This window comes from Musca domestica, unplaced genomic scaffold (genome assembly GCF_030504385.1).
Source record: "Musca domestica strain aabys unplaced genomic scaffold, Musca_domestica.polishedcontigs.V.1.1 1, whole genome shotgun sequence".
NCBI classification, from domain to species: Eukaryota; Metazoa; Arthropoda; class Insecta; order Diptera; family Muscidae; genus Musca; species Musca domestica.
This window is the reverse complement of record NW_026712114.1, coordinates 44,972,993-44,991,778: the sequence shown is the minus strand read 5'-3', so window position 1 is coordinate 44,991,778 and position 18,786 is coordinate 44,972,993. Positions and strand designations below refer to the sequence as shown.

The 18,786-nt window shown below is 35.8% G+C and overlaps 1 protein-coding gene across 2 annotated transcripts in view; it reads right to left on the bottom strand.

Annotated features, from left to right (window-relative positions):
* The window catches only part of LOC101890894 (uncharacterized), a 167,661-nt gene extending 149,101 nt beyond the window's left edge, over nucleotides 1-18,560 (bottom strand). The window contains exons 1-2 of one of the 2 annotated variants that reach the window (XM_059123435.1): nucleotides 17,926-18,560; nucleotides 16,521-17,086 (exon numbers count right to left, since the gene is read on the bottom strand). The gene's annotated coding sequence lies outside the window, so the exon portion shown is untranslated. Of the gene's footprint in view, nucleotides 1-16,520 lie in introns of both variants that reach the window. The other variant, XM_059123442.1, reaches the window with a different exon arrangement.
* Nucleotides 18,561-18,786: the final 226 nt, after the last annotated feature.

The window sequence follows — 18,786 nt, the reverse complement described above, 5'->3', positions numbered from 1 at the left end:
GAGCTCAACTAAATTAGCAAAGTGGTGTAGGGTATCATAAAATCGGCCCCGCCCGACTTTAGGACTTTCTTTACTGGTTTTTTAATTGTTTTCTTCCTCGGCATTTCTTTCCATCAAATTTTGTCTGCATAAATAATTACATTACAGTCAATGCCATAAGCAATTCCTTACCAACTCTAAATAATATTGCATAGACACTTCATAACTGAAATTCATACTTTTCTTATTATAATGCAATTTTTTTCTTCGTCTTCTTTAATACCATTTGCTGCTGAGTGTCAGAGCAACGAGTTCATTGGACTCCCTAGTGTCTGAGATAGCAGAAATGAAATAGCAAAAGGCCTACAAGAAACGGACTTTTTTCGCCATATTTCATAATGGCTTTCTATCGTTGCTATTCATTGTTTTCCACATTATGATTTTTTGTCATTTATTTTCTGGATTTTCCATACAATTTTCAAAATCCATCAAAAAATAGTGCCGGTTCCCCTCGAAGATCCGCTGCCATGCTCGCTCGCTGGTTTGTTAGTGCCAACAATTACCATACTAAAACCAGTAACTTTGATGGATTTTTTTTCGTTGTAGTTGTTGTTTGTGTTCCTCAGGCTCCTCAGTTTCATTTTTCTCGCCTTGGCAGTTTCTATTTTAGTTACAAGGAAAGCCAAGCCGGGGCTGGAGTTTTCCATTTGTTTGCCATTTTTTTACATTGTTGTTTGTTACATTCATCTTTCTTTTTGTCGTAACTTGGACATGTATGTGAGTATATAAATATGTTTTTACTTTGGTTTTTGGTATGGGCGGACTTCTACTTTGTAACTTCCCTCAAAGCTTGCCTCGGCCTGTCAAGCTGACATTTTACTTTTTTTTGGGGGGGGGATACAGGGTAAAAGTAATAATTAATGGTCTGTTAAATATGTCGTTTATTAATGTCAATTTGTATTTTGTGTATCTGTATCTGGTGTAACATAAACCATTATATGAATGTGTGCGTGTGTGGACGGATGACATTTAACATGTTGGTTATTGTTGTTTCCAACAACAACAGAATATGTTCGCATGTAAATTCAGAAAATTGTGTAAAAACTTCTGTATACGAAGGAATTAAATTAATGGAAGAAGCCTGATGAGCATAGTAAAGCAAATATCGAGAGACCGTTTGTTTGATAACTGTTTGAATTTCCGCTATTGAAAGATCCCCATCAAGCAAAAAAACATTGGAAGATATTTTTGTTGAAGGATCGTTTTAATGAATAATACTGATAAGATTTTTATTTGTTCAGTAAAAACACTTGGGATCCATAACCATTCCTTCTATTTCATTATTAGCTACAGGGAGATCTTCTATAGGAGACCAACAAGAGCGACAAAATTTTAAAATAATCGGGATCGGGAAAAATGGGTTCCTGAACCATTCCTTCTATTTCATTATTAGCTACTGGGACTTCTTCTGTAGGAGACCAACAAGAGCGGCAAAATTTTAAAATAATCGACATTTTGTAATAGAGATTTTATGGTTCTATTAGAAAGAGTAATGTTCAAAACGAAACCTACAATAAAGCAGTAAAAAAGAGTGACTAAATAAATCCTCGACGCCCAGGTGAAACGGCTGAAGCTGAATCTTGAAATTTTGCATGAGGACCCGTATTGGTGTGCAGGGGTGAGATAAGACTGGGTTTTTAAAAATTTGGAATAAGCACTGGATTTCGTACCTTTTGGTATTTTATCAACGGATATAAGTAAAATCTTGACAGTTCGTATAAAAATTACGTTTGGAAAGTACTGCTGATATAAGGTAGGTTAAACTGTTGATATAGGGGTTTTTGCTAGTGGGTAGGGTTAAGATAACGACTTGGATTTGGAAATGCCTTCAGCAAGTGTACAAAAAGTGCTACATTTAGTATTGCATAAACTAATATTGCTTGAAATCAAAAATATGGCATTAAGGTCACTGTTAGTGTGTAGGGTTGAGCTTTGGTGGTGGTTTTGGAAATACGTACTAAAAATTACTAATTTGGTATTTAGGTAAGGTATTGAGTTGTGCGAACTCAAAAGTACTAAATAGTAATAACTTTGAGAGCCATTAATGTTGTGTAGGATCGATCAACTGAAGTGTTTCTTGCCTTGAAGGGTCCAACCATTAACCACAGACGCCAACAGAGACCTAAATAATAAATTTCGGGATTCCAGCCTAATTCCTTCACCCAAAACCAATTTTAGTATTATTAAGTAGTTTTCTTACAAATATAGGGCACATTTCGAAAACCACTTCCATATCTTAACCACAGGCACCAACAGAGACCTAAATAACAAATTTCGGGTTTCCAGCCTAATTCCTTCACCCAATACCAAATTTAGTATCATATAGTATTTTTTTACAAATATAGGACACCAACAGAGACCTATATAAGAAATTTCATGATTCCAGCCTTATTCCTTCACCCAATACCAAACTTAGTATTATTTAGTAGTTTTCGTACATATATAGGACGCTTTTCCAAAACTACCTCTATATTTTAAATTCTGACAACATCACGTGCCTAAATAAAAAATTTCCGGATTGCTGCCTTATTCCTTCACTCAATAGCAATTTTAGTATTATTAAGAAGTTTTCTTACAAATATAGGGCACACTTCCAAACCCACTTCCATATCTTAACCACAGACACGAACAGAGAACTAAATGAAAATTTTTGGGATTCCACTCTAATTCCTTCACCTAATACCAAATTTAGTATCATATAGTATTTTTTTGTACAAATATAGGACGCATTTCCAAAACCACCTCCACATCTTAATCACAGACACCAATAGACACCTAAATAACAAATTTCGGGATTCCAGCCTTATTCCTTCACCCAGTACCAATTTTAGTATTATTAAGTAGTTTTCTTACAAATATAGGGCGCATTTCCAAAACCACTTCCATATCTTAACCAAAGACACCAACAGAGGCCTAAGTAAAAAAATTCGGGATTCCTGCCTTATTCCTTCACCCAATACCAATTTCAGTATTATTAACTAGTTTTTTTTGCAAATATAGGGCGCATTTCCAAAACTACTTCCATATTTTAACCACAGAAGTTTTTTTACAAATATAGGGCGCATTTCCAAACCCACTTCCATATCTTAACCGCAGACACCAACAGAGGTCTAAATAACAAACTTCGGGATTCCAGCCTTATTCCTTCACCCAACACCAATTCTAGAATTATTAAGAAGTTTTCTTACAATTATAGGGCGCATTACCAAACCCACTTCCATATTTTAACCACAGACACGAACAGAGAACTAAATGACAATTTTTTGGGATTCCACTCTAATTCCTTCACCCAATACGAAATTTAGTATCATATAGTATTTTTAGTACAAATATAGGACGCATTTCCAAAACCACCTCCACATCTTAATCACAGACACCAATAGAGACCTAATTACCCAGAATTCTCTTAGGAGTGGTAGCCTTTCACAGAGTTCAAGGTCTATTCCGCTGAAACCAATTCGAAGATCACCTATATAGGCTTTACTTCGATCTTGGTAATAGAGATGAGGACTATCTTACACCTCTGCTGCTCTTCGGGTCACAGCACCCGGTTGAGAATGCAACTAAAATTCGGCATCATTTGGAATTATATAAACGGATAGAGGTAAATTCTAGGATATGGTGTGTAAGGAGGTGGTTTTGGAAATGTTTACTAAGTGTAAGAACCGTACGAAATGGTACTAAATTTGGTACAATTCCGTTTGGGTGATCGGAAGAAGTTGGTAATTTTAATGTATTGGGGTCTCTGTGGTTGGGTAGGGTTAAGATGACGAGTTGGGTTTTCAAATTCGTTCAGCAAGGGCTAGAAAGATACTAAATAATACTGATATTGCTTGAAATCTGAAATTTGGCATTAGAATCACTGTTGGCGTACAATTGTGAAATTAAAAGCTAGAGTAATTTCCACAGACGAACGGACATCGCTAAATCGACATAGAATTTTATGCTGATCAAGAATGTATATACTTTGTGGGGTATAAAATGTATATTTCGAGGTGTTACAAACGGAATGACAAACTTAATATAACCTCCATACTATGGTGGAGGGTATAAAAAAATAGACAGTATTTTCTCGAAAAGAGCTGGGTTCAATGTAAATTAAATTTTACTACCCTTAACTGAAGCCCAATTTTAAGCCTTTATCTCTCTATATGCTGTTTTGGATGAAACATTACCAAAACAATTTCCTGTAACTTATGGCGAGACAATAGCATCAAATTGACCTAATAAAATCTAAGGTTGTTTCATGTTTGTTATATTGCTTGAAACCAAAAAATCTCAATTATGCCAGGTCTTATCAAATATTAGCAACAACAAAATAAGACAATAGCTTTAATGTCCAAAAATGGAAGATATACACAAACTAGTTTGTTAAATGCAGAGATAACATTTCATGTTCAACTTTGCATATTCGTTCGCATACACAAAAGGATATCTATCTTACGGCTCTATGAAGGTCGGGATTCTTTTGTTTCGTCGGACCATTGTGTTTTGTTGGTTTTTTTAAATTTACTAAAAAAAGCTTTGACTATGGATGCTTTAATAAAGCAAAAATTTCAGTATATTTACTTGTCCTTAGTTTTTTAATGAAGTGGAACCATTAAAGTAGCACATTGCTCTCAATCTCCTTTCATAGGCCAGCCACAACAAAAAAACATAGGAGAGGAGTGGAGGAAAGCTTTCTATATTCTGATTTCTTTGTTATTGTTCACGTTTTTTGCTGTTCCCGCATTTTATTACAAAGGCAGACGTTTTAAGTGTCATCATCGCCATCATTATTATCAGCAAGTTTCGGTATGAAACAGATACATCATCACCCTATCCAGCCTGCCAGTCAGTCAACCATCCAGCTTTTTACTCAACCAAGCACACAACAACAACAAACAAACCCTCACTGTTCCCAGAATCATTCATACATGAACGCTGGAACAAAGATTTCATATAAAGTGCCGAAATAAATGTAAGGGGAAAGTAATGTAAATATAAACATTGCGAAATTGTAAATAAAAAAGGTGACCAGTTCTGAAGGACAATGCGTTCGATGCAAGACCAATTATGGGATTTTTGATTGCCAAGGTAAGACCACAAAGAGGCCTTCAGATAGCAATAGCACAGTTCTAACGTTTGAGTAGTTTAAATTGACAGAAACAGCGGTTTCGGATTCTAAATAATGCAGTTGGAATGTAGACCGAAGTCAGAGTCTCAAGTCAAAGTCGGCAAAAGGATTAAGTGTTAACTTTAGCCACTCAAATCAGCAGATTCCAGCAATAGATGCAGACGCGAACTTTGACTCTACCGGTACTCACCAGACCCCTAAGGTGGCTTCTTCTGTAGGCCTTTGAGAGGTCTCCTATAAAATGAAAAACCTATAAAATAGAAGACCTTTGGAATGTATTCCATAGAATAGAAAACATTTGGGAGGTCTTTTATATAATATAAGACTTTTGGGAGGTCTTCTATAGAATCGAAGACCGTTTAGAGGTCTTCAATAGAATATAAGTCCTTTAAAACGTTTTATATAGAATAGAAGACCTTTAAAATGTCTTATATGGAATAAAACCCCTTGAAGAGGTTGTCTATGGAAAATAAGACCTGTGGGAACTCTTCTATAGAATCGAAGACCGCTTTGAGGTCTTCATTAGAATAGAAGACCGTCTAGAGGTCTTGCATAGAATAGAAGACCGTTTAGAGGTCTTGCATAGAATAGAAGACCGTTTAGAGGTCTTCCATAGAACAGACAAGTTAAAAAGCAGTAAGTTCGGCCGGCCCAAACTTTGAATACCCTCCAGCATTTGGAACGAATTTGGAAATTTAAAAAAAATATAACCTTTAAAAAATTCTGTTAAATTTTAAGAATACCGAATATTGCCGTTATATTGGGGTCTATACGACGAGGACCTACATAGGCATTGTTTGCCATTAGCCATTACCATATTCAAATTCGAAACTTGAAATAAACGGTGAATAATGTGGCTAAAATCATCAAAATATCGTATATAGGGAGGTACCATTATATCGGAGCTGTGCGAAGACCTGGACCAGCATAGACAATTTTCTGTCACAGGCTATAGCATCCATTACTAACGTCAAATACGATATCTTAAACAATTTCAGTGGGTATTGTACCTAAACTCGTCAAAATACCGAATATAGGGAGGTACTGATATATGGGGCCTATACGAAGACCTGGACCAGCATAGACATTTTTCTGTCACAGACTGTAGTTCCTATTACGAACTCTAAATACGTGATTTGAAACACTTCCGGTGAATAATGGCGCTAAATTCATCAAAATACCGAATTTTGGGAGGCACCGTTATATGGGAGCTATACGAAGACGTGGACCTTCACAGACAATTTTCTGTCATAGGCTATAGTATCCATTACGAATCAAAAATACCAAATTTGAAACAATTCCAGTTAAATAATGTCGCTAAAATCATCAAAATACCGAATATAGGGAGGTACCGTTATATGGGGGCTATACGAAGACGTGGACCTGCACCGACAATTTTTTTCCTTATGCTGTAGTATTCATTACGAACTTCAAATACCAAATTTAAAACAATTCCGGTTAATAATGTCGCAAAAATCATCACAATACCGAATATCGGGAGGTACCGTTATATGGGGGCTATACGAAGACGTGGACCTGCCCAGATAATTTTCTGTCATAGGGTGTAGTATCCATTTCGAACTTCAAGTACCAAAGTTAAAACAATTCCTGTGAACAATGTCGCTAAAATCATCAAAATACCGAATATCGGGAGGTGTCGTTATATGGGGGCTATATGAAAATGTGGACCTACATGGCCCATTTACGAACTTAACCTGCCTACTGGAAAAATAAACACGTGTGCAAAATTTTAGCCTTCTATCTCAATTCGTTCGAAAGATAGCGTGATTACAACAGACAGACGGACATGGCTAAATCGACTTAGAATTTTACGCTGAATCAAGAATATATATACTTTGTTGTGTCTGACATGAGTATTTCGAGGAGTTACAAACGGAATGACAAAGTTAATATACCCTCCATAGTATGGTGGAGGGTATAAAAAGACGTCTGAAATCTTTTTTTTTTGTGTAGGGTGCCAACACATCCCCATTGTTATGACAACAACTCTTTCTCAGACCGCTGAAAGCAGTTACCAGGTTTTTTGCTTCTGCTCTTGTTTTTGTCTCGTTTTGACTAATTATGAATTCTAGGAATTTCACAGTTTAATGATATCAAGAACACCACCGCTCACCATAAGCTCATTGTTGTTGAGTTGTGTCGCCACAACAAAATAACTTTAATATCAACAACAAAGAATGCACGACCATAACCTGGGCGGAGAAGAAGAAGATCATCGTCGCCAGCATCATCAACAATGCCAGGGAGCTTCCTCGGGCTTAACAGACAAACTATAAAGCCAAGCAACAACATTGGCGGCTTGCAAGAGTATGAGGAGTTTATGTCAGACTGGGCAGACTAACTGACTGGCTGGGCGGTTGACACTCAAAATAGTGGAGTGGAACAAATACTACAAACTCAGACGGGCAGACTGACAGGCAATGAAAACAAATAAACCAAACGAAAAAATACATTGCAATGTAAAACCAATTGCAGTGAAAAAATGGGAGTTACACAAAAAATAAAAAAAGGAAGCAGCAAACACAAACTTTACAAACAAATGATAAAACAAAATGAAAATCAGACAATACAACAACAAACATGAAAAATCATAAAATATTATAATGAATAGCAAAAAAAAAAAAAAACATGAAAGAAAAAATATAAAAAAATATGGAGAAAAAAAAAACAACCAACATTGAAAATCATAAAAATATTACAAATTGCCATATTCAGACATATATACACTTTTAGAGACCCAGGCGCACCGTTGCCGTCTGGAGTACCACCGTCCTCCTCATCATCGCCAAAACATAGTTCAGCCAGTAGAGAATTGCCGTTGGTAAACAACAGAGCAACAAAAAAAAATCCAACATAAGCCAGACTGGCAAGGCTGTTATATGTCTGGCTCTCAGTTGCTGATTTGCAGGCAGGTTTGCCTTGGTGCCAAACGACCAGCTTGAAGAGCAGGAAATCCGTTGTTAAACGTAAAAAAGTAACAACGACAAAATTCACTAGTAAATGCCAAGCTCAATGCAAAATGAAAAATCCGCAGCAACGAAAACATATTAAAAATTGAAATAATATCATCACCATCATTATATTTTCTTTCGTTTTTTTTTTGTTTCTGATTTCCATTAACCTTAAGATGAAAAAAGGAGAGAAAATTACATCTGAACTTTGGTAAATCGTAGTTCATTCATGCATTTAATTAAATTATGTACATTTTTGAGAGGAGAAAGACTCAGTTGTATTCCCAGAACAGCCAGCCGGCAACAAAGTTGTACCCTTAACCCTTGACATTTATCTCGGTCTCCTTTCATATCCATTCTGTGAGCTTCTTTTTTTGTAATTCAATGAAGAAGAAGGAGAAAAAAAACATATTGAAAAAAGTTCTTTTTATTATACATCTGATATTTCACATTACCACTGCGCCTAAGGCTAAGGCATTCCTATACATTATCATTGCGATGCACAGTGTTTCAAAAGGGTATTAAAAGTGGTTTAATGCAATATCAAACTTCAACTTCATTAGCGAAAAGTCCACCTCAAAATTTTACATTTGTTCCAACATTTCGTGCTTTTTTTATACCCTCCACCATACTATGGAGGGTATATTAATTTTGTCATTCCGTTCGTAACTCCTCGAAATACTCATGTCAGACCCAACAAAGTATATATATTCTTGATCAGCGTAAAATTCTAAGACGATTTAGCCATGTCCGCCGGTCTGTTGTAATCACGCTATCTTTCGAACAAATTGAGATAGAAGGCTAAAATTTTGCACACATGTATATTTTGCCAGTAGGCAGGTTAAGTTCGTAAATGGGCCATCCATATAACGGTACCTCCCGATATTCGGTATTTTGATGATTTTAGCGACATTATTCGCCGGAATTGTTTCAAATTTGGCATTTGAAGTTTGTAATGGATACTACAGACTAAGACAGAAAATAATCTGTGTAGGTCCACGTCTTCGTATAGCCCCTATATAACGGTACCCCCCGATATTCGGTATTTTTGATGATTTTAGCGACATTATTTAACGGAATCGTTCCAAATTTGGTATTTGAAGTTCGTAACAGATGCTGCAGAATGAAACAGAAAATGGGCCATGTAGGTCCACGTCTTCGTATAGCCCCCATATACCATACCCCCCGATATTCGGTATTTTGATGATTTTAGCGACATTATTTAGCGAAATCGTATTGGTATTTGAAGTTCGTAATAGATACTGCAGCATAAAACAGAAAATGGGCCATATAGGTCAACGTCTTCATATAGCCCCCATATACCGTACCCCCCGATATTCGGTATTTTAATGATTTTAGCGACATTATTTACCGGGATTTTTTTCAAATTTCGCATGTGAAGTTCGTAATGGATACTTCAGCCCATGTCAGAAAATTGTCTGTGTAGGTGCATGTCTTCATATAGCCCCCATATAACGGTACACCCATATTCGGTATTTTAATGATTTTAGCTACATTATAAGCAGATTTTTCTTCAAGTTTCGCATTTAAATAGTGTAATAACTTATGACAAAAGTTGCCTATGCAGGACCACGTCGTCGTATAAGCATTCGGTATTCTTAAGATTTTAACAGAATTTTTAACGGATTTTATTTTTTGGAAATTGTCAAATTTGTACCAAATGATGGAGGGTATTAAAAGTTCGGCCCGGCCGAAATTACAGCTTTTTTACTTTTTAGTACTTAAAATGCACTTCATAAATGGTACAAAATTTTCCTTTTAAGAAAGAATAAAATGGAAATGTTTACCTTTTACACCAAGAATTAGTAAAACCACTGGACAATATACCCACATTCAATATTTCTTTCCAACACTATTTCAATGTCTCTTAATATAAACCCTAGAGTATCAAACATTAAGCTCAATATCAAATTTTAAGATTTCATCTGTATTTCTTTCACCCAATACCAATTTTAGTAATATTACTTTTCTCATATCTCAATTCCAGATACCAACAGAGACCTCAATATCAAATTTGAGGATTCCAGTCTTATTCCTTTACTTAATGCCAAGTTTAGCACTATTTAGTACTTTTAGGGACTATTTTCAAACCACCGCCAAATCTTAAACACAGATACTATCAGTAATCTGAATACCATATTTCAAAATTGTACCTCTGCCCCTTACTCAATATTAAATTTAGTACTTTTCGTACAAGTATATATTTGTGAAACCACCTCCATATGTCCAAGTTACACATGAACACCTACGCTAATACTAAATTTCAGATTTCAAGCACTATCTTTTCACACAATACCGAATTGTACCAAATATAGTACCATTTAGTTATTATGTACACATTTCCAAAAGAAACTTTAATTCTTAAACCTACCACCAACACGGAGCCCAACACGTACTACTACAAAATGGGCCTCTACGTAATGCGAAGGGAACCAATTGACACTTTGACACAAAGAACCAACCAACAAACAAGTTAAACGAACTGTATACCTGGGACTAGGTAGTACATAGTCTTTTACACTGGCATATGAGTGTAAATCTGGAACTAATACAGGGTGAGATAGAAAACTGCAACAAAGTCAAACGCCATAATTTTTACATTTTTTTAAATGTTATTGAATGAAAGCAAAAAATATCGGAAATAGCATCAAATTTTAGAATAAGTTTAGTTTAGTTCGAATTGGTCACCTTTGGCACGAATTATGGCCTTAAAACGGCCAATGAAAACGTCACACGCTGCCCAAAAGTTGCTCTGCGTATTTTTCATATCCCCACATACCCGGCAAAGCGCTTGCTCGAGGTGATCGACACTTTAATATTTTTTAGTGCCAACCTTGCTTTCCAAAATACTCCAGACACAATAGTTCAACGGATTGGTATCCGGGGATTTTGGGGGCCATTGCGCGCTGGAAATGAAACGAGGAACCTCATTTTGTAAACATTCTTGGGTGGCACATACTGTTGGAATGTCCAAGGTCTGCGGCCAAAATGTTTGCGTGCCCAAGGCTTTAATACACACTCCAGAATATTTCCGCGATAATATTCGGCATTTATTCTGATGCCACGGTCGATTAATACGAGGGGAAAGCGACCTTCCGCTGTTATGGCGGTCCACACCATCACCATGGCGACGCTTGAGTTCTGGTGGCCAACCGAAGGTGCACATTTTCAGCTGACCTCTTTGACAAGTAAACACGATAATTTTGTTTGTTTACAAACTACTGGCCAACGAATGTTTTCTCATCGGAGAAAACCAAATTCGGCAGTTCACCACTTTCGGCCAAGCGAAGCAACTCTTTAGCTGTTTTGAGTCTATTTTCTTTCTGTTGTGGTTTAAGTTCTTGAACTTTTTGGAATTTCAATATTGTGATATGTTCAGCTCACGAGCCATTTTTCGGCCACTGCGACGCGGGTTTCGATCAATCGCTTTTTTAATTTTCTAACCATTTCTGCTGATGTTGCTGTTTTATTCTGTCCACTTCCTTCACGTCGGGCTACACTACCAGTATCACGGTAACAAGCGATGGTACGAGACACGAAAGATTTATTCACATTTAAATGCTGGAGTGCTCTAACGATAGCCACTTGTGGTTTTTCAGCCAAATATGAGGAAATCACGCCTGAAATCCATTACGAATAACGCTTGAAATCAATCACGCTTGAATTCTATCATGAATAACTTTTTTTTTGGAAAATTCTCACCAAAATGCTGTAAGCAACACAATGAGCTGTCACTGGAATAATTTTAACAGCTGTCGGGCGGGTGTGAGTAGGTTGCCTCTTATGACATCCCCATGTTGAAGTTTAAAGATATTTGCACTGTGAGGGCCCTTAAGTGAAGCTAGTTACTCTAACCCTAAGAGTCCACGAGTTTCCATGTAGGACCACGTGTTGGTATAGCCCCCATATAATAATACCTCCCGATATTCGGTATTTTGATGATTTTAGCGACATTATTTAACGGAATTGTTTCAAATTTGGTATTTGAAGTGCGTAAAGGATACTACAGCCTATGGCAGAAAATTGTCTCTGCAGGTCCACGTAGGTCTTCCTGTGGCCCGCATATAGCGGAACCTCCTGATATTTTGATGATTTTATTCACCGATTTTTTTCAAGTCTCGCATTTGAATATTATAATAACTTATGATAAAATTTGCCTATGCAGGTCCACGTCGAGGAATAGACCCTAACATAACGGCTACATTCGATATTTTTAAAATTTTTAAAGAATTTTTAACGGATTTAATTTTTTTTATTTAATTTAATAAAATTGCCAAATTCGTTCCAATTAATTGAAAGTTATTTAAAGTTTGACCCAGCCGTTTACTTGTTTTTTTTAAAGCCCATTATTTTCAATCCACTGGTAATAAAGAAGTTAGTTTGTTTACATTATCTTTTAATGCTTTAATCGGTTCAATGTTTTACTAACAGTAACTTCTTCATTTGCACCCAATCAGCTTTAAACAAATCCAAAAGTAACTTCAAATTGCGCCATCGGAATAAAGAATAACGGTAGATATATAATAAGAAATAAATTACCAAAAAAATTGACTGTCTGCACTGTCTGTCTGCCTTGTTTTTTTTTTTCTTTGGTAGGGAGGTTTTTATTGATTTTTTTTTTCGCTATACACCTCTACGTTTTCCACAAATTCTCTATTCATATGTGTACGTTTAGGATCCTCGGCGCAAAAGTTTGAGGACATGTTGTTTTTGCTGCTGCTCCTGTTGTTGTACCTCTCATCATTTCCATATAAATTGAAGTTTCCCATATACCATCAACAAAAATAAAACTGCTGAGTTGTAAACATAGCATCGAAATGCCGGTTCTGTTGGCTGATGATTGTGTCTGGGTTTTGGTATTTACTTCAGAGAGATGGAGTAGAGGAAGGGAAGTAACGTCAAAAAAGGCAACTACCATTTGAATAAAAGTAAAAAAAAAAAACACAGAAAAAAGCAACAACAACGACAACCAAATATAATATTTGAATAAACTACACACTTATAAACGTAAGTACTTTCTTACAACTATGCGATAAAAACACACATGACATACATATATGTATGTACATTATGTACATATGTATTTACATATCATTTAATAACACCCAGCCAAAGTTGTAAAGTCGGATATATTTGTATAAACTAATATTGAAGGGATTTTTTATTCATGTATACATATACATATACATGTATGTGTATATGTTTGTAGATGTTGAATGCAAAATAAATGTTTATTTTGTTGTAGATGATATTTGTTGTAGTTGCGTGTGTGTTTCCATGCAATATTAAATCTGAGATTTTATGAAGTCAACAGTGAAACAAGTTAACATTAAAGTCTTGAAGCTAATTTTATTGCACTTGCAGTCCCCGTAGAATGTTCAGACTGAAGTTTTTGCTTCTTTTTTTGTTGTTGTTTGTTTTTGTTTATCTGATGTGGGTGTCATTTAATGTCAATTTATTGCGAGCGTATAATTGGAAGATAAATTACAAATTTTAAGGGAAACCAAATGGATACATTATTGAAAATAAATTAGAAAATTAACTTGAGGGAAAATAATTGAAGCACTAGCAAAAGTAATAAATTGACTGCCTTGGTCTATGTGTTCTGTCTCGAAAAAGTTTGGTTGTGTAATAGAGCATCATTGGTAATGACTAATTTTGGGAAATATGTACTCAATGTTGCTATTATGTGAAGAATAATGCAATATATAAATAATCCACAGTAAGTAATCTGCAAAAGAAAAACTTGGAAAATAGCATCATTGACATTCAATATTCGAGAGAGTAGTTGTATTCTAAACACTAAATGTCAGTCAAATTTGTGGGACATTGTCAGCATCTGATTGGCACTGATATGTATGGAAATGGAAATGGAAAAAAATTTTTAACAGTTCTTTCTATACACAGTAGTTTGGGAGGAATTTCAAATGTTATTCTTTGTAAGCTAGCCTTAATTTTAAAACATGTAAAAAAATTAAGTTCGGCCGGGTTGGATTTTCAATACCCTCCACCTTAGGGTATCGTTCTGCCTCCGGCTGTTCTGCCCCGGGCTAGAACCCATTATGAACTGCAAATACCAATTGTTATCCAAATATCGAAAGGTACCGTTATTTTGGGGGCTATATCAAAACGTGGTCCTATACATACAATGACAAATTCAAATTTCAATTTTTAGTCTAATCCTCGAAAAAATGTGGCAAAAATCATCAAAATGCCGAATATCGGGAGGTACCGTTGTATGCCAAAACGTGGACCTATACCTTCAATGTTTCACCATACGAGTTAGAACAAATCCGAGAAAAAATGTGGCAAAACTCATCAAAATACTAAATGTTGGGAGGTACCGTTATAGGGGGCTATAACAAAACGTGGATACATACAATTTTTCGCGACACGAGCTAAAACCTATTATGACTTACAAATACCAGTTGTTAGACAAATCCGTGAAAAAAACCTCAACACATAGAGTTAAAATGTGAAAAAAAAAACTACTGTACTATTTAATATTTTAAGTCTAATTGAAACAAGTAAAACACATTAAATTCGGCCGGTCATTTAATACCCTCAACCATTGGGTAAAGAATACATTTTTTTACATACATAAGTATCTTTATTGAATACAAATACCTGTAAGCGAGTGAGGCCATACCAAAACGGGAACCTCCATAGACAATTTTATATTTCAAGGATTGTCATCTACTAAATCTTCTTAAATACTAAATTTGTAACAATTTCGTGGGTAAATGTGACTAAGATTACCAAATTCCGAATATCGGTAGGTATCGCTATATATGCGCTATAGGAAAACCTGGAACTAAATATTCATTGTTCTGTCACCGGCCTAGAACCCATTATGAATTAAAAATACAAATTTTTATCAAAATATAGAATGTCTACAGGTACCGTTATATGGGGGCTCTACGAAGACGTGGACCTGCACAGACAATTTTCTCTTTTCGGCTGTAGTATCCATTACGAACTCCAAATACCAAAAATTGAAACAATACCGGTGAATAATGTCGCTAAAATTATCAAAATACCGAATATCGGGAGGTACCGTTATATGAGGACTATACGAAAACGTGGACCTGCGCAGACAATTTTCTTTCTTAGGCTGTACTATCTATTACGAACTTCAAATACCGAATTTGAAACAATTCCGGTAAATAATGTCGCTAAAATCATCAAAATACCGAATATCGGGAGGTAACGTTATATGGGAGCTATACGAAGACATGGACCTGCGCAGGCAATTTTCTGTGTTTGGCTGTATTATCCAATACGAACTTCCAACACCAAATTTACAACATTTCCGGTGAATAATGTCGCTTAAATCACCAAAATACCGAATATAGGGTGGTGCCGTTACATGGGGGCTATACCAAAACGTTGACCTACATGTCACATTTTTCAATGCCAAAAGTCCTGCAGACATAATACATATTTGATCAAATTATTATTATAGACGGACGGACATCGCTAAATCGACTTAGAATTTTGTGCTGATTGTGAATACACTAGAGCCCCGACTTGCGTCGTTTTTAGTTGCGCTCTAGTGTATATTAATTTTATGGGGTCTACGCCCAATATTTAGGGATGTTACAAACGGAATGACATATTTAATATACCCTCCTTTTCAAGGTTGTTTATTATTCTGAGAACTAAGCAAAATTTCGAATGTAGGTAATTGAACTATTGTTTTTAATACATTTCAAGACATTTCAAGGGGTTTCCGAAGTGATGTGTACAAAGGAAATGAACAATCAACTTTATCAGTATTTTTATTTAATCTTACTACATTAGTTTGTTTTCCCCAGGAAGAACTGTTTCCCACAAAAAAGAACTAATTAAAAGAAGAATGATTTCCCTTTGTGTATTCCTTAAATCTAGTTGGTGTGCCTGGAAGTCGTCTCCTGCAATTTATATTTCACATTTCAATAAATTACAAAATCTGAAAGGATGTATGGTCGTTTGACTAACTGGCCGTTTGTTTGACTGGTCGTTAATTGGGAAAAAGAAGAATTGCCAAAAAACTAAAAAGTTGTGAACCAAACAAGCCAGTGAACGAACGTACGAACCTAAAAGCAAACATCATTCATATTTACACAGGACATGGCGTAAAACGAAAAGTCAGAGAAATCAAGGTGCGGTTTTTCTTTTTTGGGGGGAAAAACTAAAACTGGAAAATCCCAAACAAAACGAAAATGGTCATTGAAGAGCTTTGATATTGAAAGAAATTTATATTGATGTTGTTTGTAAGTTAATTAAGTTTAAAAACGAAATGTGGAATGAAAGCAGAAATAAAAAACAAGCTAGAAAAGAAGGAGGTAAAGACACACAAACAAACACACAGAGAAGCTATATAAACATACCTGGCTGGGATTATGTGAACTTGCCACACCAAAAGAGTATTTCGGGTTGTTCGGAAAGCGATCAATGATGGTGGCTACTGCTCCTCTGCCGCCCACAGCTATTGAGTGGTGTGTTGAGGTCGATGGTGACGGCGGTGGTGGGTGGTAGGGTGACTGTTGTTTTGTTTATCTCTGCGGAAAGATGGCGACTTATTTCTGTTTCATATAAATTTTAGGGCCACACAAATGAAATTCAATCAGATGTTGAATGGTAATTTATTAATGTTGGCAATTAATTAGTTGTGGTGTAAAGTCTGGCAGTGGTATGACGTTACACCATTTACTGCTGTTGCTATTGTTGTTGTTAATTCTCTTAACATTCAGTTGCTGTTGTTGTTGTTGTTGCTGTAAGTGCCTTGTTAATGGTGGTGGTAATTTGTTAGGGCTGATTGTTGTTTTAATATTTTCATTTGGTGTGTTGGTTGTTTTTTCTCTTCATTAATTTTTATCGTATTTCACTTCTGCATTGCACGGATTCTCGCTGTTTTCTGCAGACACTTTAAAGCATCAATGATTTCAAATGCCAACTAAAAAGAACAGATGACAGAAAAAACACCCCTTTTTGTGAATTTTTTATTTGAATTAGAATTGCATTTTTTATTTTCTCTGTGATTCTTCTTTCTTCTCTCCGTCACTTTTATTTTCTTTTGCCACATAGAATAACAATTTTTATTATTTATTTTCACTTTAAATTTTATAGAATTACATTATTTGCTGTTGCGTGTGAGAGCGATGTTGTTGGTGTGTTTTGTAAGTGTATGTGTTTGTGCACTTTCTGAAATCATCTTTCACATACAATGTTGCCATTTCATTTGCACTGTGCTCTCTTCGGATAAGGCTATCTTATTTTCGCAAGGATATTTGGCATTGAATGCAAAGAAACAAGAAATGAAAACAACACCAACAATTTAGAAACATACACACACTCTCACATACAGATGCTACTAGCACTCACAGATATGTAGGCACGCACTCAAACTCTGGTCGGCGACAAAGTAAAGGGCCTCTTAACAAGACCTCCATAAGAATCAGCTAGCCAGGCAGCCAGCCAAACGAAACGAGTACAAAACCCAACGTTGATAGGCAATGGAAGAAGTTGCAAACACGGTTAGGAGGGTATATGTTAAAAAAACCACGCACACACACACTCTCACAGAATTATGATAGGAAATTTTCTTTCGCAAGGAGGCTTCATAAAAATAAATTACAACATTTCCTACTATCTTTTGGGATTTTCACTTCACATTTATTCTATTTTTCATTCGAATTTTCTTTAGTATTTTCCAATAGATTTTTCATTTAGGTATTTTTTTCACACAATAATTTCCAAAATTTTCTCTTCATTTTCTTCATCAAGAACGCGTACCGTCGTTGTTTTGCTGATGCGTCTACTTTCGTGCTTTGTTCATTTTACAATACAGACAAACTGTAGTAGGCAGCAGCAAAAGGTCTACCATCCAGTTGAGTTTATCTCACAGATACAAAGCCGCCTCATTTGAACGCACTTCTCAGATAAGAATTCCCACACAGAGAGAGGGAAAATTGTTTGTGCAAAGGTGGTCATTTGATTGCTCTGAGCTAGAAAGAGACAACTACTCGTTGGTGTTGGGTGTTGCTAAAGAGAAATGTCAAAATGACATTTTTGCATTTCCCTTTGCTATTGTGATTGGTATATGTACAGAGACACTTGACACTGACAGCTGTTTTGTGTTTTGATATTTCTCAGATACTTTGATGCACTTGGTTGACCATTACACATACACACTTACGCACGCACTCCAATATGCATGAATAAATGCACCGATAGACCCACTTGGCATGGGACAAGTAAAAGCATTGAAAATCCAAAATATGTTCTGATAATTTTACATTTTAAAACACCTTTCCATATTTCTCTTAATACATGAATCACACTTTGTTATCTTTTCATAATTTTAATTTATTGTCTTATTATTTTTTCGTATATTGCTTTTTACACTGTGCCGCTTAGTTGTTTTTTCAGACACCGCTACTCTGCAACTGACCTGCAAGAAGACATCACATACAAATCCATTTGTTTATTTCTCTCTCCCTCTCTCTCTCTCTCATTGTGATTTCTTAGAATTATGGGCTTGTCATTTAGCTCGAATTTCAGATACATCTGTGAGATACAAAAGAAAACATGTGTTTTTTGGTGTGCGGCCATTCACAATAGTCACTGGGAAGATAAAGTCATTGGTGTGTGTCT